The following is a 25,553-nucleotide window of genomic DNA, read 5'->3' as shown; positions in this document are numbered from 1 at the left end:
AGTCTGTTTCCTGAGAAGTTGCCTGAGTAAAGTCACCGAGGCAGTTATTGCACTTTGTGTGGGTGCCGCTGCTGTAGTTGATTCCCTTGCTATAGAACAGCCACAGTTCCTTGAGAGACATTTTGAACACTTTGGTACAATGTGATGAGACGATGATGACGATGAAAGAAACGATGAATCGTTGATCAATGAGTGAGCCTTCCAGTGTTTCACTACACAGTACGGCGAAGACCGCATGCGTTGTTTACATCGTCCTATATAGTTGTTCTGTAATTTTCCAACTAAAAATTCCATTTCCGAAGAAATATTTTCTCCTTGGAGACTGTGTTGTAACTCCTGTGCCGAAATCTTCATGATTTGATAAATATTTCCCGGTAGTTTAACGTGCTTTGTTTATTGAGCACGAAGGATGATACACACCAAACCGCCTCTTGCCGGTGTATTTTTGAATGGAAATTCTTTGTTGATAAATCCGACTGTTTACTGTCTTCTGCTTACGCGTAAAAAATAGTTCCGAACGCTTTGGGAGATGTTGCGCTTTGTTTATCACGGGTTTACTTAGAAGATGGATGAGTGAACAGTTTAAAGCAAACAAATACTCAAAAATTAATATTTTTATCATATATTATTAATCGATGACTGTCGATTGGGTGTAAATAACAAGCACATGTTTGTACCGTGAACGGTGTTGTTCAATACTGATTGGCTGAGCTACATCAAAAACACCGCAAAGGATTGTCCTCTACAAAAAAGAATTCAAACAAACTTAAATGAGATAAAACAACACAGCTTTTTTTTTACACCAGAGAATGCTTTTTTTTTTAAAAAAATGAATCATATGGATATATATGGACACACGGAATAGGTTCCGATCTACCAATTTTATTCATGAAGATGATCAATAAAAATTAAATTAATCAAATGAGATGATGCATGCATAATACAACTAACATAGATTTATCGACTATACGCATATATAATATATACATGTTATGTAGTACATTAATTTGTCTTTCTTTCCAGCGACCATAGAGATAAATAAATCAATATTGATGTACCTTTATGCATGTATACTGATCAATGTACTCATTTCTGATTTACAAGTCCTCGATTTTTAACTTGTATCGAGTATAAATGTAATATATAATGCATGGAATTAAACAATAACGAAAATCAGAGTAAGCGTTAAAATATAACTCCTGTTTTGATAAATGCGTATTTACTTATTTCGAGGTGTATCATGTATTTTATATCAGGTTAACAAGGTTATTGATATAAGATCATAAGGACATGCATATTAAACAGTCTGAAGGTGGCAACTTAGTCAAAATTAAATGTCGGGTAGATATCAAGTCAGGATGGCCGAGCGGTCTAAGGCGCTGCGTTCAGGTCGCAGTCTGGTTCTCCAGGCGTGGGTTCGAATCCCACTTCTGACATATATTTTTTTTTCGTCATTACAATTTCCCCCATCACTTTAATCAATTATTATAAAAAAAAAATACATTTGATAAACTAAGAATTAAAAAAAGATGTTTATATCAGATCACGAAAATTCCTTTTATGAAGGTGACACGCAGGTAGTTAATTTTTTGTATTTAAATCATCAATTTCACTTATCTTTCACTTATTTACTGTTAAAGACGAGTTTCAGAATTTTAATTAATATTATTTCGCTTGAAGAGTACGTGTTAAATGGCCGTAATTCGGGTACAAGTGTATTTCGGACAGGAAAAAAATCGATCATACTCTATAAAAGCTGAAAAAAAATGTTCCTCTCGATGATTAACCCTTTGAAATTATTGATGAACTGTTTAAAAAGATGATATCAATATATGAAAAACCCATTGTTTAAAACCAAACTAGATGATTGCCAGTACCACATACTAATTGTCCGCGTATGAACAACAAACTGAATCAAACACTGTCAAAAGAAACATCTGCCGAGATCATTTGTCCAACTTTGTTCAAAATGTTGTTGGTTTCGTTGTTTACTGTTCCTAGTTAAATCAAATATTTATAACAATTAACGAAGGAAAAGTTGATGTTTGTGTCTCGTATTTTGTGTACCTTTGTACTCAATACCTTCGTGCCTAAACTATGTTCATCCACTTATATGAAAATGTCCACACTATCTGTTTTGAAACGCCCCCTCCACCGTTTCAGGTTTCAATACACATCCCAAAATAAAAAGTCTACGGGAGTTTTGCATTGCATCAGCCATTAATAAGCCCGGGTGATAACGTTGAAAAATTGCGCGAGGTATTCCGAGTACTTCCGAATGGAGAAAAGATATAAACAATTCCCATTATAAATCTCCGTAAGAAAGGACTATATATGATATGGGCCTAAAATGGCCCCCTAAAATGAACACCATCATTTTACTATAATTCTTTGTTTCTTAGTACAAATATGTATGTGATGTGTTTACATAATATTCATTTTGGTTCAAGTGCCCACAATTTAGAAACATGACATTGTAAAGACAACCTTTTCCCGCCTTTTTTGCATTTTGCCAAATTTGTTTTCGTTCGAGTGAACTTTTATGAGTGAAAAATGATAATTGTTCAATGAAGTTATCTTGGATATATTCCATTTCATCGATTTCAACTGTATTTTTTTCACAGGTATGTGTATTTTTATTAAAAATCACAAAAAAGTGAGAAAGCAAAAACATGTGACAGACTTTAGATGATTAATTATATGCATTGAGGGTATGCGATGTACTTGCAGAACATGATCGCGAATTTCGGATGCTGTATTATTTTATGAAAATTTCATTATACATGTATTTTTAAATATATTTTTGTTTCTTGTTAAACGTTTCTTCAAAAATTAACATTTCCAAATTAAGCAAATGATATGTGACACGATTTAATTTATATTGCGTGTACATGTTGAAAAGTTGGTATAAAAAACATGCTCGCGAAATTCGGATGCTTTATTATTCCATTCGTTTCCGATATTGTCATTTGCCATGATATGTTTTCGCTTTAAAAAATCGTTCAAAATGGATAAAAATTATTGTCAGAAGTGGGATTCGAACCCACGCCTGGAGAACCAGACTGCGACCTGAACGCAGCGCCTTAGACCGCTCGGCCATCCTGACTTCATGCATATTACATGTTTTTGAGAGTACGGTTCCATTGGAAGAAGAAAAAAAAAGCCGTAAGGATGCGGCGCGTCTTTTAACCACAATGAACCGCAATGAACCACAATGAACCGCAATGAACCACAATGAAACCACAATGAACCACAATGATACTACAATGAACTTTATTAAGGTGATAAATGTTTTTTAAAAGGTTTAAAATTTCATTTAAGTTAATTTAAGGTCAGATGCAACCTATTATCAATTATTTTCAACTTTTTCCTATCTCCGCAATGTGAAGATTCCCATTTCTGTTATTCCAAATTTACATTTGATGTTATTTGATATTTTTCTATATGAATATATAGTTTCTGTTGAAAATGTATATACTACTTCATTATCAATAAGCATTCAATTGCATTTTGCATGCTATTAAAAGACAAAATCATCAAATCTTACTCTAAAAATGGCCTGGTATTATGCACTCTGAATTTTTAGCATTAACAGCTGGTTTAAATGCGAATAAGGAAGAAATGTTATATCAAGGAAAATTATCTTAGAATGAGGAACGTCGCGTGTATCCATAATTTCTGACGGCATGTTTTGTTACAGAATTTTAAAATGCATTCAGTCAATGATTTATATGTATGTTCAGGTATACACGTCTTATTTCATTCATTCAGAATTCAATTATTTTAGTGCATGTAACGCTTAGATGGTGGTTTATTATTTATGTGTAAAGCATGAATAAAAAAAATCTTTATATGCATGTACATGTATAAGGTAAATTTTGATATAATTACAAATATAAAATGTTATTATTTAATCAAAGCTTAATATAATTAGCTAAGTTGTCGTATTGTTTTTTTTTAAATCAGCCACATTACATGACATTTGAAAACGTCTGATTAACTGTTTAAATAAGATAATTTTTTTAAAATTTCCAATATTGTCATCTTTGGATTAAATTTGCGTGCTTAAGATGTGCAGTGCAATGATACGGATAAACGCATTCTAATTTATCGAGAAAAAAACCAAACGAACAGAAGGGATCAACTGTCAATATTACCAATGTCCATAGAATCTAGATCAGAAAAGGGAATAAAAGTACGAAATTCCAAAAAAATTGTCATCTACAGTAGATTTGTTTGATAACTAAAGATTGTGTCATCCATTTTTTTATAGTTGTAAACAATAGGGACTTTCAAATAACGCTATCATAGCGAGGGTTCTACTGGAATTTGTAAACTTTTTTTTCATATAAAACAATCCACTCCAGATTTTATAGTATATGGTTAACTTCAGGTACGTAGCATGGGGTGGGGGGGGGATTGGGCGCCTCCCCCCTCCTACTTATACTCGCATCAAACATTTTTTTTAATATTCATAAAAAAAAAATGAATTGTCATGGCGTTGGCCTACCCCCCCCCCCCCTTCACTTTGGGGAGGGGGCGAACTTGTAAAAAATTGAGGAAATGAAGTTGAAGGAACACTACGCTATCCCCCCTTTTTACGGTTTTAAGATATATAGGAAAACTGCCTTTTTTTCTTTTTATTTACTTGTTAAGATTTTTTGGATGAATCTGTCCCCCCCCCTCCCCACTTTTAAAACGATCATACGTGCCTGAACTTTGAATTTATTCTTTAATTAACAATTCAAATCCAAACATGTATATTAACATACTCGTCCAATTTATAGGTGGAGAGGAATAGAAAATTCCAAACTAATGTACAGACTAGATAATATTGTTATAAAAAAAAGCCAGAGAAAATTTGAAAATTGGACTTGCAATAAATGTAATAGGCGAAGAATAGATTAGATGCCTTAAAATTTTTACAAATGTTTTTATTCATAATTACGCCTAAATTTGTGAATGCTTTCCAATTATTGATTAAAGGTATGGTAAGAATCCCTTCACAATAATTATGACATCCCCTGTGTGTATTGTTGTTAGTATACACACGCCAACAGTAGCTCTCGTGTATACACGGCCAGTTAAATGACAGCAGGTGTAATAAAGCCTCCCAATATGTATTAGAGGGGTATCCCAAATTAGAGAAGGGACGGGATATACGATACACCTTGTTGTTAATTGAGGAGATCTCTCTCTCTCTCTCTCTCTCTCTCTCTCTCTCTCTCTCTCTCTCTCTCTCTCTCTCTCTCTCTCTCTTAGATTACAGTTTATATACACACATATAGACACACATTGCTGACATTTGAAACTTGAAAAATACAGCAGATATTTTTTTTATTTCCGTTTTTAAATGGATAGTATGTAAAGTCATATCTGTGAGGTATTCCTATAGCTTGAATGTGTTGTCCTTATATTAAAGAAACTTTTAAAAAATACTCGTCATCTCTATATAAGGAAACACTCAATAGTTTGTTAGTCAGATATCTACTGAATTTTGTCATCCACTGCGTTCTTTAATGTAACCATCCGATCCACCTCCTTCCTCCCAACAATAAACATCGCATTATATATGGCTTGGGAGACGGTTAACTGCTTTTTGGTGAACATGATGGGCAAATACAGAAGGAACTTCAGAAAACTTGCCCCTTTGCCAACTATAGCCCCCATCCAATATACTTATATAAGTCACTTTCGACTCTGGTTTGAAATCATTTTGTATACCACATGGTCTCGTGACATTTAAAATCAAAGTACTGAAGAACTGACGGGAGTTGATTTTGTCGATGTTTATTTATTTTAAAATCAATGATATGTTATTTTGCATGACAAGTACATGTATACGTAGTTTCTAATTTGAATTACGCATATTTTTATAATATGAATTTTTGAACTTTTTCGACTAGAATGTCGAGAAACCTCCATATGAATCATGTAAAATAATATTTAAAGATAAAATTAATTCAATCAAACTATGTATCAGTGGTAGAAATATTTCTCGAAAATTGTATGGATCCAAGCAATATTGAACTCTAGTCTCGTTCAACCAAACGCTCGGCTGACACCGTAAATCTCCGACAAGGGTTTACGGAGATAGCCGAGCGTCGAGTTGATTGAGACTATATTGAACTCTGGCGTAGGAATACATACGACTACAAAAAATATTTAAATTGTTCGTATCATTTAAAATCTGACTATTTTTAAGGTATTTGTAAATAAGTTTCCTTGAAAAACAATGCTATAGCATACATTACATCGAATTCATCAATTAATTTCAAGAACTAAGTCTTGTCAGGAGCAATGATTTGTGCTGAGGTCCAAACACTGTTTCACTTTCGGTTTGTCCGAGTGACTGCATAGGAGAGTTAATTAAAAAAAAACTCCCAAAAATCAGTTATTTTATTCAAAATAACAAGCACAATCGTCATTGAATCATGTTTGCTAGCAAATTAAATTATGAATTAAATATTTTAAATAAATAAATTATGAATAATACAATTTATATTTATCTATGAGTGTAAAATGGCAGCTTTGAATTTGCAAACACTGTGAATCAAATACATGTAAAACATATTAATTTCACACACAAAATTCCCCTAGAGCCCCACCCACCCCCTCCCCCCCACCCCCGTCTAGCATGTGATGAAATAGTCTGTCTTTGAAGGGACTGTTAACGTTACACGGGTAAACCTTATGACACCACAACTTTATAGTCTATTGCGATCCTCTTCCGGGTATATTGAAGCAGTAACTTTTTTAAAAGTGGCAAAACAGGCACTGCGAAAAAAAATATCTTATTAACTGATTAGTTCATAATATCCCCCTCTAGTCTAGATCTTCAGAAAGTAAAAGTAAATCATTATTTGAATCCATAATATACATGTATATTCACCCTATGCAATGCCTGCGTACGCTCTCTGTAGAAACATGGAGGGAAACGTTTATAAACCAGTAATAATCAACACAAACAAATTGCAAATTTAATATCTAGGTAGCGTTGTAATACCATTGCATTGCATAACCAAAAACAATTTAACAAAAAAAATATTAAACGCATTTTTATACAGAAGCAGTCAAAGTATTCACACGTGATTCGAAATTCCCCATTCTGAAGGGGGGGGGGTTAAAATGCAGCCATATTGTCCACATTTTATATATGCTGTAAAATTTACCTTTTTTTCATCGGGTGATCAAATAATCAAGAGTTTATGGGAAACAACTGATTACTTTAAAATTAAACAGATAATCCATTACGAGAGCCGATCTAATCATATATAAGCTCGAAATAACAATAAGGTCATGATTAAATTAAATATCAAAGTTTACCTTGTATTTATTAATTTTTTTCTTTTAAACATCTATCTACATGTGTATAAAAGTTGTTTTGTACAATTGAATGAGATAAATAAAATATTGAGGCATAAGGTTTGTGCATGTGCCAAATAAAGAATACAATTTTTTACAGCATTTTAAAATTCTTTGACATATAATCTGCCGTCAAATAGGTAGAATCAAAATTGAAAGGAATTATTTACCTTTCAAAGACTAATTCTCACCCCAGTTAAGTTAATTTAGGTTCATTGTGGTTTCATTGTGGTTCAGTGTGGTTTCATTGTGGTTCATTGCGGTTCATTGTGGTTCATTGTGGTTAAAAGACGCGCCCTAAGGATGGACTAAAAAACGAAAGTTTTTGGAATACAGCATAAAGCAACGTGTTTTTGTCGTGAATCAAAGTGCAATAACAACGATCGTCTTAATTTCTTGTTTCCTCTGGATACCAAAACTAAAGATAAACAATACTGAGATTCAATGCTCTTAAAAAGAAAGTACTTCCACTTTGAATGTAATTTGACTGATTTACATCAATATGGGGTCCTATTGTAGCATTTGGGAACATTGCTTCAATGTGTTTTATGGGAACGTCTACAGCTTAACAAACCCATACTTTAAGAACAGAATGATAGAATTAGGGTTTGTAAAAATAAAAACATGCATTGTTATGATTTTCTGATTTACTTCTACTCGATTCCTTGAAAAATTTCTAATATCGTTGTTATTTCCAAGTGGTCGTAAACAAAGTGATACTTACATACATTTATCCAAACTTGTTGTGATTATTTATAAAAGAAAATGAATATACTAATAATAGAACTGGTTAACGATATCAACAAGTTTTGAAGACTAAACATAACTAAACAACACACAACCTGAACTCTGCTTTAATTACTACTCGTTGCTAAGCTGAAAGAAAACATGAAGTGTGATGTTCGCCCTTCCTGTCAACGCTCACCTGCGATGTCCAAATGATCTAATTTTTCGATAGTAAAACTTTTCACTTGATGATTATTCTGACACCTGTCTCTGTGGCGCAATCGGTTAGCGCGTTCGGCTGTTAACCAAAAGGTTGGTGGTTCGAGCCCACCCAGGGACGATCTTTTTGAATGAAGACGGGCGCAAATTTAATTTGCAGCAGATGATTTCCCGCTGTGTATTACATCATCAAACCATGCCGAATGTCTTTTGCAAATAACTGGCGTATGAACAACAGACGGATTCACAAATGGTCAAGTGAAACATCCTCCTCTCAACGTTTATCAAAATTTCATTATAACTTTGATTTTGTCGTTGCTGTTGTTGTACTTGTTTTCTTAAATTGACATGGATATTTGCAAATTTAGCAAATGAGCTGATGGTGTGCCAAAAGGTTTAACTTATCTGTTGTGTACATGTCGGAGAGTTGATAGACAGCATTAATCGTGAATTTGGACGTGTATTATTTTACGAAACAAGTACAAGTCCATGCGTGATTTCGTTCGTGTTTTGATATTGGGGTTTGCCATGATTTGTTAACGTTTGAAAAATCGTTCAAAATGCATAAAAGTCATTGTCAGAAGTGGGATTCGAACCCACGCCTGGAGAACCAGACTGCGACCTGAACGCAGCGCCTTAGACCGCTCGGCCATCCTGACTTCATGCATAATACATGTTTTGAAGGGTTCAAGAAAGGAGTACGGCTCCGTTGGAAGATACCGGTAATTATAAGGCATCGTTAGGATGGACAAATTAGGAGAAGTTTGGGAATATATCACTAGGCAACGTGTGTTTGTCGTGAACCAAAGTGCAATAACCAAGATTAGTGTCGTTTCCATTTCTTGTTTTTCTCTGAAAACCAAACTAAGGATAGACCATACTGAGATTCAATGCTCTTAAGAAGTAGGTAGTTCCACTTTGAATGAAATTTGACTGATTTACATCAATATTGGGTCCTATTGTAGCAATTGGGAACATTGCTTCAATGTGTTTTATGGGAATGTCTACAGCTTAACAAACCCATACTTTAAGAACAGAATGATAGAATTAGGGTTTGTAAAAATAAAAACATGCATTGTTATGATTTTTTTTGATTTACATCTACTCGATTCCTTGAAAAATTTCTAATATCGTTGTTATTTCCAAGTGGTCGTAAACAAAGTGATACTTACATACATTTATCCAAACTTGTTGCGATTATTAATAAAGAAAAAATGAATATACTACTAATAGAACTGGTTAACGATATCAACAAGTTTTGAAGACTAAACATAACTAAACAGCACACAACTTGAACTCTGCTTTAATTACTACTCTTTGCTAAGCTGAAAGAAACCAACACATGAAATGTGATGTTCGCCCTTCCTGTCAACGCTCACCTGCGATGTCCAAATGATCTAATTTTTCGATAGTAAAACTTTTTACTTGATGATTATTATGACACCTGTCTCTGTGGCGCAATCGGTTAGCGCGTTCGGCTGTTAACCGAAAGGTTGGTGGTTCGAGTCCACCCAGGGACGATCTTTTTGAACGAAGACGGGCGCAAATTTAATTTGCAGCAGATGATTTCCCGTTGTGTATAACATCATCAAACCATGCCGAATGTCATTTGCAAATAACTGGCGTATGAACAACAGACGGATTCACAAATGGTCAAGAGAAACATCCTCCTCTCACCGTTTGTCAAAATTTCATTATAACTTTGATTTTGTCGTTGCTGTTGTTGTACTTGTTTTCTTAAATTGACATGGATATTTGCAAATTTAGCAAATGAGCTGATGGTGTGCCAAAAGGTTTAACTTAGCTGTTGTGTACATGTCGGAGAGTTGATAGACAGCATTATTCGTGAATTTGGACGTTGTATTATTTTACGAAACAGGTACAAGTCCATGCATGATTTCGTTCGTGTTTTGATATTGGGGTTTGCCATGATTTGTTAATGTTTGAAAAATCGTTCAATATGCATAAAAGTCATTGTCAGAAGTGGGATTCGAACCCACGCCTGGAGAACCAGACTGCGACCTGAACGCAGCGCCTTAGACCGCTCGGCCATCCTGACTTCATGCATATTACATGTTTTAAAGGGTTCAAGAAAGGAGTACGGCTCCGTTGGAAGATAATTAAGGCATCGTTAGGATGGACAAATTATGAGAAGTTTTGGGAATATATCACTAGGCAACGTGTGTTTGCCGTGAACCAAAGTGCAATAACCAAGATAAGTGTCGTTTCCATTTCTTGTTTTTCTCTGAAAACCAAACTAAGGATAGACCATACTGAGATTCAGTGTTCTTAAGAAGTAGGTAGTTCCACTTTGAATGTAATTTGACTGATTTACATCAATATTGGGTCCTATTGTAGCATTTGGGAACATTGCTTCAATGTGTTTTATGGGAAAGTCTACAGCTTAACAAACCCATACTTTAAGAACAGAATGATAGAATTAGGGTTTGTAAAAATATGCATTGTTATGATTTTCTGATTTACTTCTACTCGATTCCTTGAAAAATTTCTAATATCGTTGTTATTTCCAAGTGGTCGTAAACAAAGTGATACTTACATACATTTATCCAAACTTGTTGCGATTATTTATTTAAAAAAATGAATATACTACTAAAAGAACTGGTTACGATATCAACAAGTTTTGAAGACTAAACATAACACAACAACACAAAACCTGAACTCTGCTTTAATTACTACTCGTTGCTAAGCTGAAAGAAACCAAAACATGAAATGTGATGTTCGCCCTTCCTGTCAGCGCTCACCTGCGATGTCCAAATGATCTAATTTTTCGATAGTAAAACTTTTTACTTGATGATTATTCTGACACCTGTCTCTGTGGCGCAATCGGTTAGCGCGTTCGGCTGTTAACCGAAAGGTTGGTGGTTCGAGCCCACCCAGGGACGATCTTTTTGAATGAAGACGGGCGCAAATTTAATTTGCAGCAGATGATTTCCCGCTGTGTATTACATCATCAAACCATGCCGAATGTCTTTTGCAAATAACTGGCGTATGAACAACAGACGGATTCACAAATGGTCAAGAGAAACATCCTCCTCTCAACGTTTATCAAAATTTCATTATAACTTTGATTTTGTCGTTGCTGTTGTTGTACTTGTTTTCTTAAATTGACATGGATATTTGCAAATTTAGCAAATAAGCTGATGGTGTGCCAAAAGGTTTAACTTAGCTGTTGTGTACATGTCGGAGAGTTGATAGACAGCATTAATCGTGAATTTGGACGTTGTATTATTTTACGAAACAGGTACAAGTCCATGCATGATTTCGTTCGTGTTTTGATATTGGGGTTTGCCATGATTTGTTAATGTTTGAAAAATCGTTCAATATGCATAAAAGTCATTGTCAGAAGTGGGATTCGAACCCACGCCTGGAGAACCAGACTGCGACCTGAACGCAGCGCCTTAGACCGCTCGGCCATCCTGACTTCATGCATATTACATGTTTTAAAGGGTTCAAGAAAGGAGTACGGCTCCGTTGGAAGATAATTAAGGCATCGTTAGGATGGACAAATTATGAGAAGTTTTGGGAATATATCACTAGGCAACGCGTGTTTGCCGTGAACCAAAGTGCAATAACAAAGATAAGTGTCGTTTCCATTTCTTGTTTTTCTCTGAAAACCAAACTAAGGATAGACCATACTGAGATTCAGTGTTCTTAAGAAGTAGGTAGTTCCACTTTGAATGTAATTTGACTGATTTACATCAATATTGGGTCCTATTGTAGCATTTGGGAACATTGCTTCAATGTGTTTTATGGGAAAGTCTACAGCTTAACAAACCCATACTTTAAGAACAGAATGATAGAATTAGGGTTTGTAAAAATATGCATTGTTTTGATTTTCTGATTTACTTCTACTCGATTCCTTGAAAAATTTCTAATATCGTTGTTATTTCCAAGTGGTCGTAAACAAAGTGATACTTACATACATTTATCCAAACTTGTTGCGATTATTTATAAAAGAAAATGAATATACTACTAAAAGAACTGGTTACGATATCAACAAGTTTTGAAGACTAAACATAACACAACAACACACAACCTGAACTCTGCTTTAATTACTACTCGTTGCTAAGCTGAAAGAAACCAAAACATGAAATGTGATGTTCGCCCTTCCTGTCAACGCTCACCTGCGATGTCCAAATGATCTAATTTTTCGATAGTAAAACTTTTTACTTGATAATTATTCTGACACCTGTCTCTGTGGCGCAATCGGTTAGCGCGTTCGGCTGTTAACCGATAGGTTGGTGGTTCGAGCCCACCCAGGGACGATCTTTTTGAATGAAGACGGGCGCAAATTTAATTTGCAGCAGATGATTTCCCGTTGTGTATTACATCATCAAACCATGCCGAATGTCATTTGCAAATAACTGGCGTATGAACAACAGACGGATTCACAAATGGTCAAGAGAAACATCCTCCTCTCACCGTTTATCAAAATTTCATTATAACTTTGTTTTTGTCGTTGCTGTTGTTGTACTTGTTTTCTTAAATTGACATGGATATTTGCAAATTTAGCAAAGGAGCTGATGGTGTGCCAAAAGGTTTAACTTAGCTGTTGTGTACATGTCGGAGAGTTGATAGACAGCATTAATCGTGAATTTGGACGTTGTATTATTTTACGAAACAAGTACAAGTCCATGCGTGATTTCGTTCGTGTTTTGATATTGGGGTTTGCCATGATTTGTTAACGTTTGAAAAATGGTTCAAAATGCATAAAAGTCATTGTCAGAAGTGGGATTCGAACCCACGCCTGGAGAAGCAGACTGCGACCTGAACGCAGCGCCTTAGACCGCTCGGCCATCCTGACTTCATGCATATTACATGTTTTGAAGGGTTCAAGAAAGGAGTACGGCTCCGTTGGGAGATACCGGTAATTATAAGGCATCGTTAGGATGGACAAATTAGGAGAAGTTTTGGGAATATATCACTAGGCAACGTGTGTTTGTCGTGAACCAAAGTGCAATAACCAAGATTAGTGTCGTTTCCATTTCTTGTTTTTCTCTGAAAACCAAACTAAGGATAGACCATACTGAGATTCAATGCTCTTAAGAAGTAGGTAGTTCCACTTTGAATGAAATTTGACTGATTTACATCAATATGGGGTCCTATTGTAGCAATTGGGAACATTGCTTCAATGTGTTTTATGGGAACGTCAACAGCTTAACAAACCCATACTTTAAGAACAGAATGATAGAATTAGGGTTTGTAAAAATAAAAAAATGCATTGTTATGATTTTTTTTGATTTACATCTACTCGATTCCTTGAAAAATTTCTAATATCGTCGTTATTTCCAAGTGGTCGTAAACAAAGTGATACTTACATACATTTATCCAAACTTGTTGCGATTATTTATAAAGAAAAAATGAATATACTACTAATAGAACTGGTTAACGATATCAACAAGTTTTGAAGACTAAACATAACTAAACAGCACACAACTTGAACTCTGCTTTAATTACTACTCTTTGCTAAGCTGAAAGAAACCAACACATGAAATGTGATGTTCGCCCTTCCTGTCAACGCTCACCTGCGATGTCCAAATGATCTAATTTTTCGATAGTAAAACTTTTTACTTGATGATTATTCTGACACCTGTCTCTGTGGCGCAATCGGTTAGCGCGTTCGGCTGTTAACCGAAAGGTTGGTGGTTCGAGTCCATCCAGGGACGATCTTTTTGAACGAAGACGGGCGCAAATTTAATTTGCAGCAGATGATTTCCCGTTGTGTATAACATCATCAAACCATGCCGAATGTCATTTGCAAATAACTGGCGTATGAACAACAGACGGATTCACAAATGGTCAAGAGAAACATCCTCCTCTCACCGTTTGTCAAAATTTCGATCTAATTTTTCGATAGTAAAACTTTTTACTTGATGATTATTCTGACACCTGTCTCTGTGGCGCAATCGGTTAGCGCGTTCGGCTGTTAACCGAAAGGTTGGTGGTTCGAGTCCACCCAGGGACGATCTTTTTGAACGAAGACGGGCGCAAATTTAATTTGCAGCAGATGATTTCCCGTTGTGTATAACATCATCAAACCATGCCGAATGTCATTTGCAAATAACTGGCGTATGAACAACAGACGGATTCACAAATGGTCAAGTGAAACATCCTCCTCTCACCGTTTGTCAAAATTTCATTATAACTTTGATTTTGTCGTTGCTGTTGTTGTACTTGTTTTCTTAAATAGACATGGATATTTGCAAATTTAGCAAATGAGCTGATGGTGTGCCAAAAGGTTTAACTTATCTGTTGTGTACATGTCGGAGAGTTGATAGACAGCATTAATCGTGAATTTGGACGTTGTATTATTTTACGAAACAAGTACAAGTCCATGCATGATTTCGTTCGTGTTTTGATATTGGGGTTTGCCATGATTTGTTAACGTTTGAAAAATGGTTCAAAATGCATAAAAGTCATTGTCAGAAGTGGGATTCGAACCCACGCCTGGAGAACCAGACTGCGACCTGAACGCAGCGCCTTAGACCGCTCGGCCATCCTGACTTCATGCATATTACATGTTTTAAAGGGTTCAAGAAAGGAGTACGGCTCCGTTGGAAGATACCGGTAATTATAAGGCATCGTTAGGATGGACAAATTAGGAGAAGTTTTGGGAATATATCACTAGGCAACGTGTTTTTGTCGTGAACCAAAGTGCAATAACCAAGATTAGTGTCGTTTCCATTTCTTGTTTTTCTCTGAAAACCAAACTAAGGATAGACCATACTGAGATTCAATGCTCTTAAGAAGTAGGTAGTTCCACTTTGAATGAAATTTGACTGATTTACATCAATATGGGGTCCTATTGTAGCAATTGGGAACATTGCTTCAAGGTGTTTTATGGGAACGTCTACAGCTTAACAAATTCATACTTTAAGAACAGAATGATAGAATTAGGGTTTGTAAAAATAAAAACATGCATTGTTATGTTTTTTTTTGATTTACATCTACTCGATTCCTTGAAAAATTTCTAATATCGTCGTTATTTCCAAGTGGTCGTAAACAAAGTGATACTTACATACATTTATCCAAACTTGTTGCGATTATTTATAAAGAAAAAATGAATATACTACTAATAGAACTGGTTAACGATATCAACAAGTTTTGAAGACTAAACATAACTAAACAGCACACAACTTGAACTCTGCTTTAATTACTACTCTTTGCTAAGCTGAAAGAAACCAAAACATGAAATGTGATGTTCGCCCTTCCTGTCAACGCTCACCTGCGATGTCCAAATGATCAAATTTTTCGATAGTAAAACTTTTTACTTGATTATTCTGACACCTGTCTCTGTGGCGCAATCGGTTAGCGCGTTCGGCTGTTAACCGAAAGGTTGGTGGTTCGAGTCCACCCAGGGACGATCTTTTTGAACGAAGACGGGCGCAAATTTAATTTGCAGCAGATGATTTCCCGTTGTGTATAACATCATCAAACCATGCCGAATGTCATTTGCAAATAACTGGCGTATGAACAACAGACGGATTCACAAATGGTCAAGAGAAACATCCTCCTCTCACCGTTTGTCAAAATTTCATTATAACTTTGATTTTGTCGTTGCTGTTGTACTTGTTTTCTTAAATTGACATGGATATTTGCAAATTTAGCAAATGAGCTGATGGTGTGCCAAAAGGTTTAACTTAGCTGTTGTGTACATGTCGGAGAGTTGATAGACAGCATTATTCGTGAATTTGGACGTTGTATTATTTTACGAAACAGGTACAAGTCCATGCATGATTTCGTTCGTGTTTTGATATTGGGGTTTGCCATGATTTGTTAATGTTTGAAAAATCGTTCAATATGCATAAAAGTCATTGTCAGAAGTGGGATTCGAACCCACGCCTGGAGAACCAGACTGCGACCTGAACGCAGCGCCTTAGACCGCTCGGCCATCCTGACTTCATGCATATTACATGTTTTAAAGGGTTCAAGAAAGGAGTACGGCTCCGTTGGAAGATAATTAAGGCATCGTTAGGATGGACAAATTATGAGAAGTTTTGGGAATATATCACTAGGCAACGCGTGTTTGCCGTGAACCAAAGTGCAATAACCAAGATAAGTGTCGTTTCCATTTCTTGTTTTTCTCTGAAAACCAAACTAAGGATAGACCATACTGAGATTCAGTGTTCTTAAGAAGTAGGTAGTTCCACTTTGAATGTAATTTGACTGATTTACATCAATATGGGTCCTATTGTAGCATTTGGGAACATTGCTTCAATGTGTTTTATGGGAAAGTCTACAGCTTAACAAACCCATACTTTAAGAACAGAATGATAGAATTAGGGTTTGTAAAAATATGCATTGTTATGATTTTCTGATTTACTTCTACTCGATTCCTTGAAAAATTTCTAATATCGTTGTTATTTCAAAGTGGTCGTAAACAAAGTGATACTTACATACATTTATCCAAACTTGTTGCGATTATTTATTAAAAAGAATGAATATACTACTAAAAGAACTGGTTACGATATCAACAAGTTTTGAAGACTAAACATAACACAACAACACACAACCTGAACTTTGCTTTAATTACTACTCGTTGCTAAGCTGAAAGAAACCAAAACATGAAATGTGATGTTCGCCCTTCCTGTCAGCGCTCACCTGCGATGTCCAAATGATCTAATTTTTCGATAGTAAAACTTTTTACTTGATGATTATTCTGACAACTGTCTCTGTGGCGCAATCGGTTAGCGCGTTCGGCTGTTAACCGAAAGGTTGGTGGTTCGAGTCCACCCAGGGACGATCTTTTTGAACGAAGACGGGCGCAAAGAACTGCGAACGCTAACGCCCGTTTCCCTCCTACATTTTACATCCAAATATTTCGGAATTTCTGTCAGATATTAAGAATTTAAGTTTTCTACTAAAAAGTATAATCAAATCCTAATCAATTTATATCATAATAAAATGTGTATTCAAATTATTTACTTTTAAACAAAAGTTTTGCTAACGCGGGGTCTAAAAAATTGCATTGAAATCGGTCTCTATGAGTGAGGAAAATTTTATTTAGCGGCCAATATGTGCATAAAAACTAAATAATAACATATTTACGATATATATTAAAATAGAATTTCATTTTAATTCATATCTGTTAATTAGTTTTCGAAAATTTACAAAGCAAAATTCTTTTTTTGGAATGTATTTCGGTCTGTAGACATACGTCCCCCCCCGTGAAACAACAAACCCTTTGGTAAAAATATATTAAATAACAATAATTAAAACCCTTAAAAAGGAATTTTTGTTTCACGGGGGGGAAAGATGTTTTAAAAAACATTTCCGTTTTCCGTTATTTTCTATTATGAAATGAGCTGTTTTAACCCAAAATACAAAGTTATCTCTCTTTGTTTTACCAAATCATTTATATTTAATGAAAATATACACAAATCTTTACATTATTATAAAAAATTAATTTTAATTAGACATCTTTTAAAAAATGACTTTTAGTTAGACGGCTAGACAATGCTATCGTTCGCAGTCCTTTAATTTGCAGCAGATGATTTCCCGTTGTGTATAACATCATCAAACCATGCCGAATGTCATTTGCAAATAACTGGCGTATGAACAACAGACGGATTCACAATGGTCAAGAGAAACATCCTCCTCTCACCGTTTGTCAAAATTTCATTATAACTTTGATTTTGTCGTTGCTGTTGTTGTACTTGTTTTCTTAAATTGACATGAATATTTGCAAATTTAGCAAGTGACCTAATAGGGTGCCAACAGGTTTAACTTATCTGTTGTGTACATGTCGGAGAGTTGATAGACAGCATTATTCGTGAATTTGGACATTGTATTATTTTACGAAACAAGTACAAGTCCATTCGTGATTTCGTTCGTGTTTTGATATTGGGGTTTGCCATGATTTGTTAACGTTTGAAAAATGGTTCAAAATGCATAAAAGTCATTGTCAGAAGTGGGATTCGAACCCACGCCTGGAGAACCAGACTGCGACCTGAACGCAGCGCCTTAGACCGCTCGGCCATCCTGACTTCATGCATATTACATGTTTTATAGGGGCCAAAAAAGGAGTAAGGCTCTGTTGGAAGATAATTAAGGCTTCTTAGGATGGACAAATTAGGAGAAGTTTTGGGAATATATCACTAGGCAACGTGTGTTTTTGTCGTGAACCAAAGTGCAATAACCAAGATTAGTGTCGTTTCCATTTCTTGTTTTTCTCTGAAAACCAAACTAAGGATAGACCATACTGAGATTCAGTGTTCTTAAGAAGTAGGAAGTTCCACTTTGAATGTAATTTGACTGATTTACATCAATATTGGGTCCTATTGTAGCAATTAAAAACATTTCTTCAATGTGTATTATGGGAACGTCTACAGTTTAACAAACCCCAACTTTAAGAAGAGAATGATAGAATTAGGGTTTGTAAAAGTAAAAAAAATGCATTGTTATGAATTTCAGATTTACTTCTAATCGATTCCTTGAAAAATTTCTAATATCGTTGTTATTTCCAAGTGGTCGTAAACAAAGTGATACTTACATACATTTATCCAAACTTGTTGCGATTATTTATGAAGGAAAATGAATATACTACTAATAGAACTGTATAACCATATCAACAAATTTTGAAGACTAAACATAACTAAACAACACACAACCTGAACTCTGCTTTAATTACTACTCTTTGCTAAGCTGAAAGAAAACATGAAATGTGATGTTCGCCCTTCCTGTCAATGCTCACCTGCGATGTCCAAATGATCTCACTTTTTGATAGTAAAACTTTTTATTTGATGATTTTACTGACACCTGTCTCTGTGGCGCAATCGGTTAGCGCGTTCGGCTGTTAACCGAAAGTTTGGTGGTTCGAGTCCACCCAGGGACGATCTTTTTGAACGAAGACGGGCGCAAATTTAATTTGCAGCAGATGATTTCTCGTTGTGTATAACATCATCAAACCATGCCGAATGTCATTTGCAAATAACTGGCGTATGAACAACAGACGGATTCACAAATGGTCAAGAGAAACATCCTCCTCTCACCGTTTGTCAAAATTTCATTATAACTTTGATTTTGTCGTTGCTGTTGTTGTATACATGTTTTCTTAAATTGACATGAATATTTGCAAATTTAGCAAATGACCTAATAGGGTGCCAACAGGTTTAACTTATCTGTTGTGTACATGTCGGAGAGTTGATAGACAGCATTATTCGTGAATTTGGACATTGTATTATTTTACGAAACAAGTACAAGTCCATTCGTGATTTCGTTCGTGTTTTGATATTGGGGTTTGCCATGATTTGTTAACGTTTGAAAAATGGTTCAAAATGCATAAAAGTCATTGTCAGAAGTGGGATTCGAACCCACGCCTGGAGAACCAGACTGCGACCTGAACGCAGCGCCTTAGACCGCTCGGCCATCCTGACTTCATGCATATTACATGTTTTATAGGGGCCAAAACAGGAGTAAGGCTCTGTTGGACGATAATTAAGGCTTCTTAGGATGGACAAATTAGGAGAAGTTTTGGGAATATATCACTAGGCAACATGTGTTTTTGTCGTGAACCAAAGTGCAATAACCAAGATTAGTGTCGTTTCCATTTCTTGTTTTTCTCTGAAAACCAAACTAAGGATAGACCATACTGAGATTCAGTGTTCTTAAGAAGTAGGAAGTTCCACTTTGAATGTAATTTGACTGATTTACATCAATATTGGGTCCTATTGTAGCAATTAAGAACATTTCTTCAATGTGTTTTATGGGAACGTCTACAGTTTAACAAACCCCAACTTTAAGAAGAGAATGATAGAATTAGGGTTTGTAAAAGTAAAAAAAATGCATTGTTATGAATTTCAGATTTACTTCTACTCGATTCCTTGAAAAATTTCTAATATCGTTGTTATTTCCAAGTGGTCGTAAACAAAGTGATACTTACAAACATTTATCCAAACTTGTTGCGATTATTAATTTAAAAAAATGAATATACTACTAATAGAACTGGATAACCATATCAACAAGTTTTGAAGACTAAACATAACTAAACAACACACAACCTGAACTCTGCTTTAATTACTACTCTTTGCTAAGCTGAAAGAAAACATGAAATGTGATGTTCGCCCTTCCTGTCAATGCTCACCTGCTATGTCCAAATGATCTCACTTTTTGATAGTAAAACTTTTTATTTGATGATTTTACTGACACCTGTCTCTGTGGCGCAATCGGTTAGCGCGTTCGGCTGTTAACCGAAAGGTTGGTGGTTCGAGTCCACCCAGGGACGATCTTTTTGAACGAAGACGGGCGCAAATTTAATTTGCAGCAGATGATTTCTCGTTGTGTATAACATCATCAAACCATGCCGAATGTCATTTGCAAATAACTGGCGTATGAACAACAGACGGATTCACAAATGGTCAAGAGAAACATCCTCCTCTCACCGTTTGTCAAAATTTCATTATAACTTTGATTTTGTCGTTGCTGTTGTTGTACTTGTTTTCTTAAATTGACATGAATATTTGCAAATTTAGCAAATGACCTAATAGGGTGCCAAAAGGTTTAACTTATCTGTTGTGTACATGTCGGAGAGTTGATAGACAGCATTATTCGTGAATTTGGACATTGTATTATTTTACGAAACAAGTACAAGTCCATTCGTGATTTCGTTCGTGTTTTAATATTGGGGTTTGCCATGATTTGTTAACGTTTGAAAAATGGTTCAAAATGCATAAAAGTCATTGTCAGAAGTGGGATTCGAACCCACGCCTGGAGAACCAGACTGCGACCTGAACGCAGCGCCTTAGACCGCTCGGCCATCCTGACTTCATGCATATTACATGTTTTAAAGGGTTCAGGAAAGGTGAGGCTTAACTTATTTGCTGTTTATTTATCAGAGAATTGGAAAAGACGATACACTTGAGCTATTGTATTGATTCGCATATTCTTCCTCATACATGTAAAAGTACATGTTGATAACTATTGATAAAGTTGCTTATCGATATTGGATATACTAGTATTATATCTATTAGAAATAAACTAGAGCAATGTAGGACGAACATGAATATTTAATTTAATAATAGGGTTGATGTACTTACTTCAGTTATTGACAGGTTATGAATTTGTCATTATTTTCACGTATTTCTAGATTAAGATTCATGATATATACAGAATGGTGATCATTCAAGGTGAAATACTTTGAAACAAAAGACATTGTAGAAAGTTGCATGCTTGTAAACAATAATGAAATCAACAGTGGAGATAGAACCATGAACTATCGTAATGCATAATTTAGTTTTTTATATAACACAAGTTGTATATGGTGCTATTTACACTGGTTATGTAGACACAACACAAAATTGGACGTTTCTCAACTATCAAATGTCTGAAACTGAAAGAGACATACCTGTTCCAATTTTCTGTTTTACACAATCTACCATGAACTTGTTTAAAATTGTTCTTTTAACGTTTTACCAGTATCTGAAGTTGACAATCAATCTACACTAGTTTTTGAATACTATAGTAATTCTCACCAATTTTATGTTGATTGATATGCATTGGTTAAATGTTTCAACAGCTAGTTCGAACATATCCTAATGAAAAGAAATGGGAGTTTACCGAAAGATTTTAGCAGAACAAAGGTAACAAGCAACTGAATTGGTTTAAATATGATCATTGATGACAATTCGTAAAATTAATTTTAAATTGTATTTTTTTCTTCAAAATGTCCATTATTTTTTTTTACATACAAATATATTAACACAAATCATTAAACTTCATTTGAAATTTAAACTACATAAAAGAGGCCATGCGCTTTGAAAAATTTAAAACAATTCGAAGTGCAAAACTCTGAACGGAGTCAACTTTAAAAGATTTTTTTTCAAAGATTTAAAATGCTGTATATCTTCAAATAAAACTCATAATTAAGTTATTTCTTTCACTATTTTTTTTTTAAATTTGTATCCAAGAAATTGAAATCAATTTCAGTTTAAACTTTAGATCAGAATGCTTTTAAACTTAGCTTTCATTGGTTACGTTCCCAAACATCTTAACGAGCTATAAAACGAGCTATACCTCAGCAGAGGTAGTGAAAATAGTGATAAATTTTCTTTTCTAAAGGTCAGAAACAACACTGAAGAAAAGCTTATTCAGGAGATAGAGTATATTGAATCAAATTCTACGGTTGATATTAATACTTTGGATGAAAAAAAAAGTGCTTTGGAAAAACTACGCAAGGAAAAGTTACTTGGGCATATGGTTAGGTCTCGTGCCCAATGGTTGGAGGAAGGCGAAAAACCTTCAAAATATTTTTGCAATTTGGAATCTAGAAATTATTTAAATAAAACAATAAAAAAAATTGAAGCTGAGGATATTGGAACGCTACATGAACAAGGAGAAATACTAGATTATGTTAAGAAGTACTATGAAAAATTATATGCAAGTGTGGATACAAATTTGGTAAAGATTGATTTAGATAATATTATTTCTAATTACAATTCACCCAAGTTAGAAAAGGAGTTGTCAAATGGTTTAGAAGAGGCTTTCTTAGAAAAAGAGGTATTGAATGTCATAAAACATATGAAGAACAACAAATCTCCTGGAAGTGATGGGTACACTGCTGAATTTTTTAAATTTTTTTGGAAAGATATAAAAAATTTTGTTGTACGAGCCATTAACTGTATATTTCTGAGGAAGGAACTCCCCATCTCACAGAGGCTTGGAATTATTTCATGCTTGCCTAAAGGTGATAAACCTAGACAGTTTTTAAAAAACTGGCGACCAATCACTCTTTTGAATGTTTTGTATAAGATTATTTCAGGGTGTGTTAGTTTCAGAATCAGGAAAGTTTTGGATTATTTAATATCTGATACACAGTCTGGATTTATCAAGGGAAGGTATATTGGAGAGAATACTAGATTTATATTTGACCTTTTATCTTATACTGAGTTCAAAAACATACCTGGTCTTTTAGTACTTATAGATTTTGAAAAGGCGTTTGATTCTATGTCGTGGTCATTCATATACCAAGTCCTTAAATATTTTGGCTTCGGGGAGAATATTATTCAGTGGATTAAGATTTTAAATACAAACTTCCATGCTGCTATTTTACAGTGCGGCCATTTATCACAACAGTTTGTTGTACAAAGGGGATGTAGACAAGGAGACCCTGTTGCTCCATATTTATTCATCATGTGTGCAGAAATCCTAGCAATAATGATTAAACAAAACAAAGACATTAAAGGTATATTTATTAACGATAATGAACATAAGATATCACAATATGCAGATGACACTTCACTAGCCCTTGATGGTTCACCCAAATCTCTTTTTGCAGCTCTAGAAACCATAGAATTTTTTTCTAGTTTTTCTGGTCTTAAAATAAATACATTTAAGACAAAGATTATTTGGATTGGATCAAAAAAAATTTCAGATCAGGTCTATCATCACACAAGATGGAAATTGGATTGGGGGTCAACAACATTTAACGCTTTAGGAATTCAGTTCTCGGTAGATCTTCATAATATTGTCGATATTAATTATAATTTACTAATTCCAAAAATTATAGCTATGGTCCAGCAATGGAAACGACGAGTTCTTACTCCCATTGGTAGAATTACTGTTATTAAAAGTTTGCTCATTCCAAAACTAAATCATTTATTCATATCACTACCAAATCCAAAGAAAGAAACAATTTCATACCTTAACAAAACTATTTTTGAATTTTTGTGGAAATCTAAGATTGATAAAGTTAAGAGGTCAGTCATTACTCAGGACTATTCGTCAGGAGGGTTAAAAATGGTTGACATTAACAATTTTATTACATCTCTTAAGTGTTCTTGGATTAAAAGGCTTACAAAAGCACACAAACCTTGGATGGATTTTTTATTTACCATTTATGGAAATGATTTTTTACAGAAATTGTTTGATTTTGGTGATAGTTTTGTAATTGAATGCTTACACAAGGTAAACAATGTTTTTTGGAAAGATGTGTTAAATTCATGGTTATGTTTTATTACTACCTATAAGAATCACCCAAAGGTAAAAGATAATTTTTTAAATACTCCAGTGTGGTATAACACAAATATACACATAGCAAATAAATATGTTTTTATTAAAGCCTGGTACAAGACCGGTGTAAAGGTTATTCAAGATTTTTATGATGAAAATTGTAATTTTTTAGATATTGAGGAATTTAAATGTAAATACAGTCTCAAGGTTCTATGTACAATGCAATACAATAGTGTAAAAACAGCAATTTTTAAGTTTTTCAAAATGTCTAATATTGACAGGACTTCTGTTAAAAGAAATCCTAATCCATGTATACCATTTTTTTTCCAAACAGTTATACCCCATGAAAAGTGTACCAAAATTATTTATAATGTTTTGAATGAAAAAGTAGTTGTTCCAATTGCTGTAACCAAATGGAAAACAGATCTAACGGATTATAATGTTGAAGATCTTACTATATGTGACATTTTTAAGATTTGTTTTAATACTACCAAAGATTCTTCTGTACAATGGCTTCAATTTAGAATTTTACACAAAATTCTTCCAGTTGGTTTCTACCTTAAAAAAATTAATGTCAAAACTACTGACATATGTGGGTTCTGTAAAAGTAATGTTGAAACTATTATACATGTTTTTATTTCTTGTGAGAAAATACATACCCTGTGGAGTGAACTTAGTTTATACATTTACAGAAAGACCTCTGAAAGAGTCGGATTTAATATGTCTAATATTATACTTGGCCAACTTCCATTGTCGTTTCATAACAAAGTCATTAATTTTATAATTCTTTATATGAAACAATATATATTTTGTTGTCTTAGGTCAAATAAGATTCCATGTTTAATTGGTTTCCTTTGTCATTTAAAACTAAAATACAATATTGAAAGATATGCTGCAGTACAAACTTGTAAATTACAATATTTTGAAAAATTATGGGATAGATGGAAATGTATCTTTGATGCTGACATCTAATCTATTTTCATTATGACTATTTTTTCTATTTCTGTTTTGTCACTTAAACTTTCTTTTTTTTCTTTTTTTCTTTTTATGTAGGCAAGTAACCACTAAATAATACATTTAGGTGTTTTTTCATAAGTGTGGGTGTGTATGTGTGTGTGACTGAATGTCTTTTCTGTATGTTTGTTCCTTGAAAAAGAAATAAATTATAAAAAAAAAAATTTTTTTCTTTTCTTTGATGGCCGATTATATCATAAACTATTCATAATTTTCGTATGTTGGCAAGAACTAAACGCACCCACTTTAAATGAAATTAAGTT

The 25,553-nt window shown here is 34.3% G+C and overlaps 21 non-coding genes across 21 annotated transcripts; 11 read left to right on the top strand and 10 right to left on the bottom strand.

Moving 5' to 3' along the window:
- The first annotated feature begins 1,352 nt into the window (after positions 1-1,352).
- Trnal-cag (transfer RNA leucine (anticodon CAG)) lies at positions 1,353-1,436 on the top strand. The gene has a single exon. It is a non-coding gene; the product is annotated as a tRNA-Leu (tRNA).
- Positions 1,437-3,022: 1,586 nt separating this feature from the next.
- Positions 3,023-3,106, bottom strand: Trnal-cag (transfer RNA leucine (anticodon CAG)). Its single transcript has one exon. It is a non-coding gene; the product is annotated as a tRNA-Leu (tRNA).
- Positions 3,107-8,357: 5,251 nt separating this feature from the next.
- On the top strand, positions 8,358-8,431 carry Trnan-guu (transfer RNA asparagine (anticodon GUU)). Its single transcript has one exon. It is a non-coding gene; the product is annotated as a tRNA-Asn (tRNA).
- Positions 8,432-8,885: 454 nt separating this feature from the next.
- On the bottom strand, positions 8,886-8,969 carry Trnal-cag (transfer RNA leucine (anticodon CAG)). The gene has a single exon. It is a non-coding gene; the product is annotated as a tRNA-Leu (tRNA).
- Positions 8,970-9,756: 787 nt separating this feature from the next.
- On the top strand, positions 9,757-9,830 carry Trnan-guu (transfer RNA asparagine (anticodon GUU)). Its single transcript has one exon. It is a non-coding gene; the product is annotated as a tRNA-Asn (tRNA).
- Positions 9,831-10,285: 455 nt separating this feature from the next.
- Trnal-cag (transfer RNA leucine (anticodon CAG)) lies at positions 10,286-10,369 on the bottom strand. The gene has a single exon. It is a non-coding gene; the product is annotated as a tRNA-Leu (tRNA).
- Positions 10,370-11,139: 770 nt separating this feature from the next.
- Positions 11,140-11,213, top strand: Trnan-guu (transfer RNA asparagine (anticodon GUU)). The gene has a single exon. It is a non-coding gene; the product is annotated as a tRNA-Asn (tRNA).
- A 455-nt stretch (positions 11,214-11,668) lies between these two features.
- On the bottom strand, positions 11,669-11,752 carry Trnal-cag (transfer RNA leucine (anticodon CAG)). Its single transcript has one exon. It is a non-coding gene; the product is annotated as a tRNA-Leu (tRNA).
- Positions 11,753-12,522: 770 nt separating this feature from the next.
- On the top strand, positions 12,523-12,596 carry Trnan-guu (transfer RNA asparagine (anticodon GUU)). Its single transcript has one exon. It is a non-coding gene; the product is annotated as a tRNA-Asn (tRNA).
- Positions 12,597-13,051: 455 nt separating this feature from the next.
- On the bottom strand, positions 13,052-13,135 carry Trnal-cag (transfer RNA leucine (anticodon CAG)). The gene has a single exon. It is a non-coding gene; the product is annotated as a tRNA-Leu (tRNA).
- Positions 13,136-13,923: 788 nt separating this feature from the next.
- On the top strand, positions 13,924-13,997 carry Trnan-guu (transfer RNA asparagine (anticodon GUU)). The gene has a single exon. It is a non-coding gene; the product is annotated as a tRNA-Asn (tRNA).
- Positions 13,998-14,222: 225 nt separating this feature from the next.
- On the top strand, positions 14,223-14,296 carry Trnan-guu (transfer RNA asparagine (anticodon GUU)). Its single transcript has one exon. It is a non-coding gene; the product is annotated as a tRNA-Asn (tRNA).
- A 455-nt stretch (positions 14,297-14,751) lies between these two features.
- Positions 14,752-14,835, bottom strand: Trnal-cag (transfer RNA leucine (anticodon CAG)). Its single transcript has one exon. It is a non-coding gene; the product is annotated as a tRNA-Leu (tRNA).
- Positions 14,836-15,620: 785 nt separating this feature from the next.
- On the top strand, positions 15,621-15,694 carry Trnan-guu (transfer RNA asparagine (anticodon GUU)). The gene has a single exon. It is a non-coding gene; the product is annotated as a tRNA-Asn (tRNA).
- A 452-nt stretch (positions 15,695-16,146) lies between these two features.
- Trnal-cag (transfer RNA leucine (anticodon CAG)) lies at positions 16,147-16,230 on the bottom strand. Its single transcript has one exon. It is a non-coding gene; the product is annotated as a tRNA-Leu (tRNA).
- Positions 16,231-16,999: 769 nt separating this feature from the next.
- Positions 17,000-17,073, top strand: Trnan-guu (transfer RNA asparagine (anticodon GUU)). The gene has a single exon. It is a non-coding gene; the product is annotated as a tRNA-Asn (tRNA).
- A 1,160-nt stretch (positions 17,074-18,233) lies between these two features.
- Positions 18,234-18,317, bottom strand: Trnal-cag (transfer RNA leucine (anticodon CAG)). The gene has a single exon. It is a non-coding gene; the product is annotated as a tRNA-Leu (tRNA).
- A 774-nt stretch (positions 18,318-19,091) lies between these two features.
- Positions 19,092-19,165, top strand: Trnan-guu (transfer RNA asparagine (anticodon GUU)). Its single transcript has one exon. It is a non-coding gene; the product is annotated as a tRNA-Asn (tRNA).
- Positions 19,166-19,622: 457 nt separating this feature from the next.
- Positions 19,623-19,706, bottom strand: Trnal-cag (transfer RNA leucine (anticodon CAG)). Its single transcript has one exon. It is a non-coding gene; the product is annotated as a tRNA-Leu (tRNA).
- Positions 19,707-20,480: 774 nt separating this feature from the next.
- Trnan-guu (transfer RNA asparagine (anticodon GUU)) lies at positions 20,481-20,554 on the top strand. Its single transcript has one exon. It is a non-coding gene; the product is annotated as a tRNA-Asn (tRNA).
- Positions 20,555-21,009: 455 nt separating this feature from the next.
- Positions 21,010-21,093, bottom strand: Trnal-cag (transfer RNA leucine (anticodon CAG)). The gene has a single exon. It is a non-coding gene; the product is annotated as a tRNA-Leu (tRNA).
- Positions 21,094-25,553: the final 4,460 nt, after the last annotated feature.

This window comes from Crassostrea angulata, chromosome 6 (genome assembly GCF_025612915.1).
Source record: "Crassostrea angulata isolate pt1a10 chromosome 6, ASM2561291v2, whole genome shotgun sequence".
Taxonomy (NCBI): domain Eukaryota; kingdom Metazoa; phylum Mollusca; class Bivalvia; order Ostreida; family Ostreidae; genus Magallana; species Magallana angulata.
The sequence above is the reverse complement of the archived record's forward strand: the minus strand, read 5'-3'. Positions and strand labels throughout refer to the sequence as shown.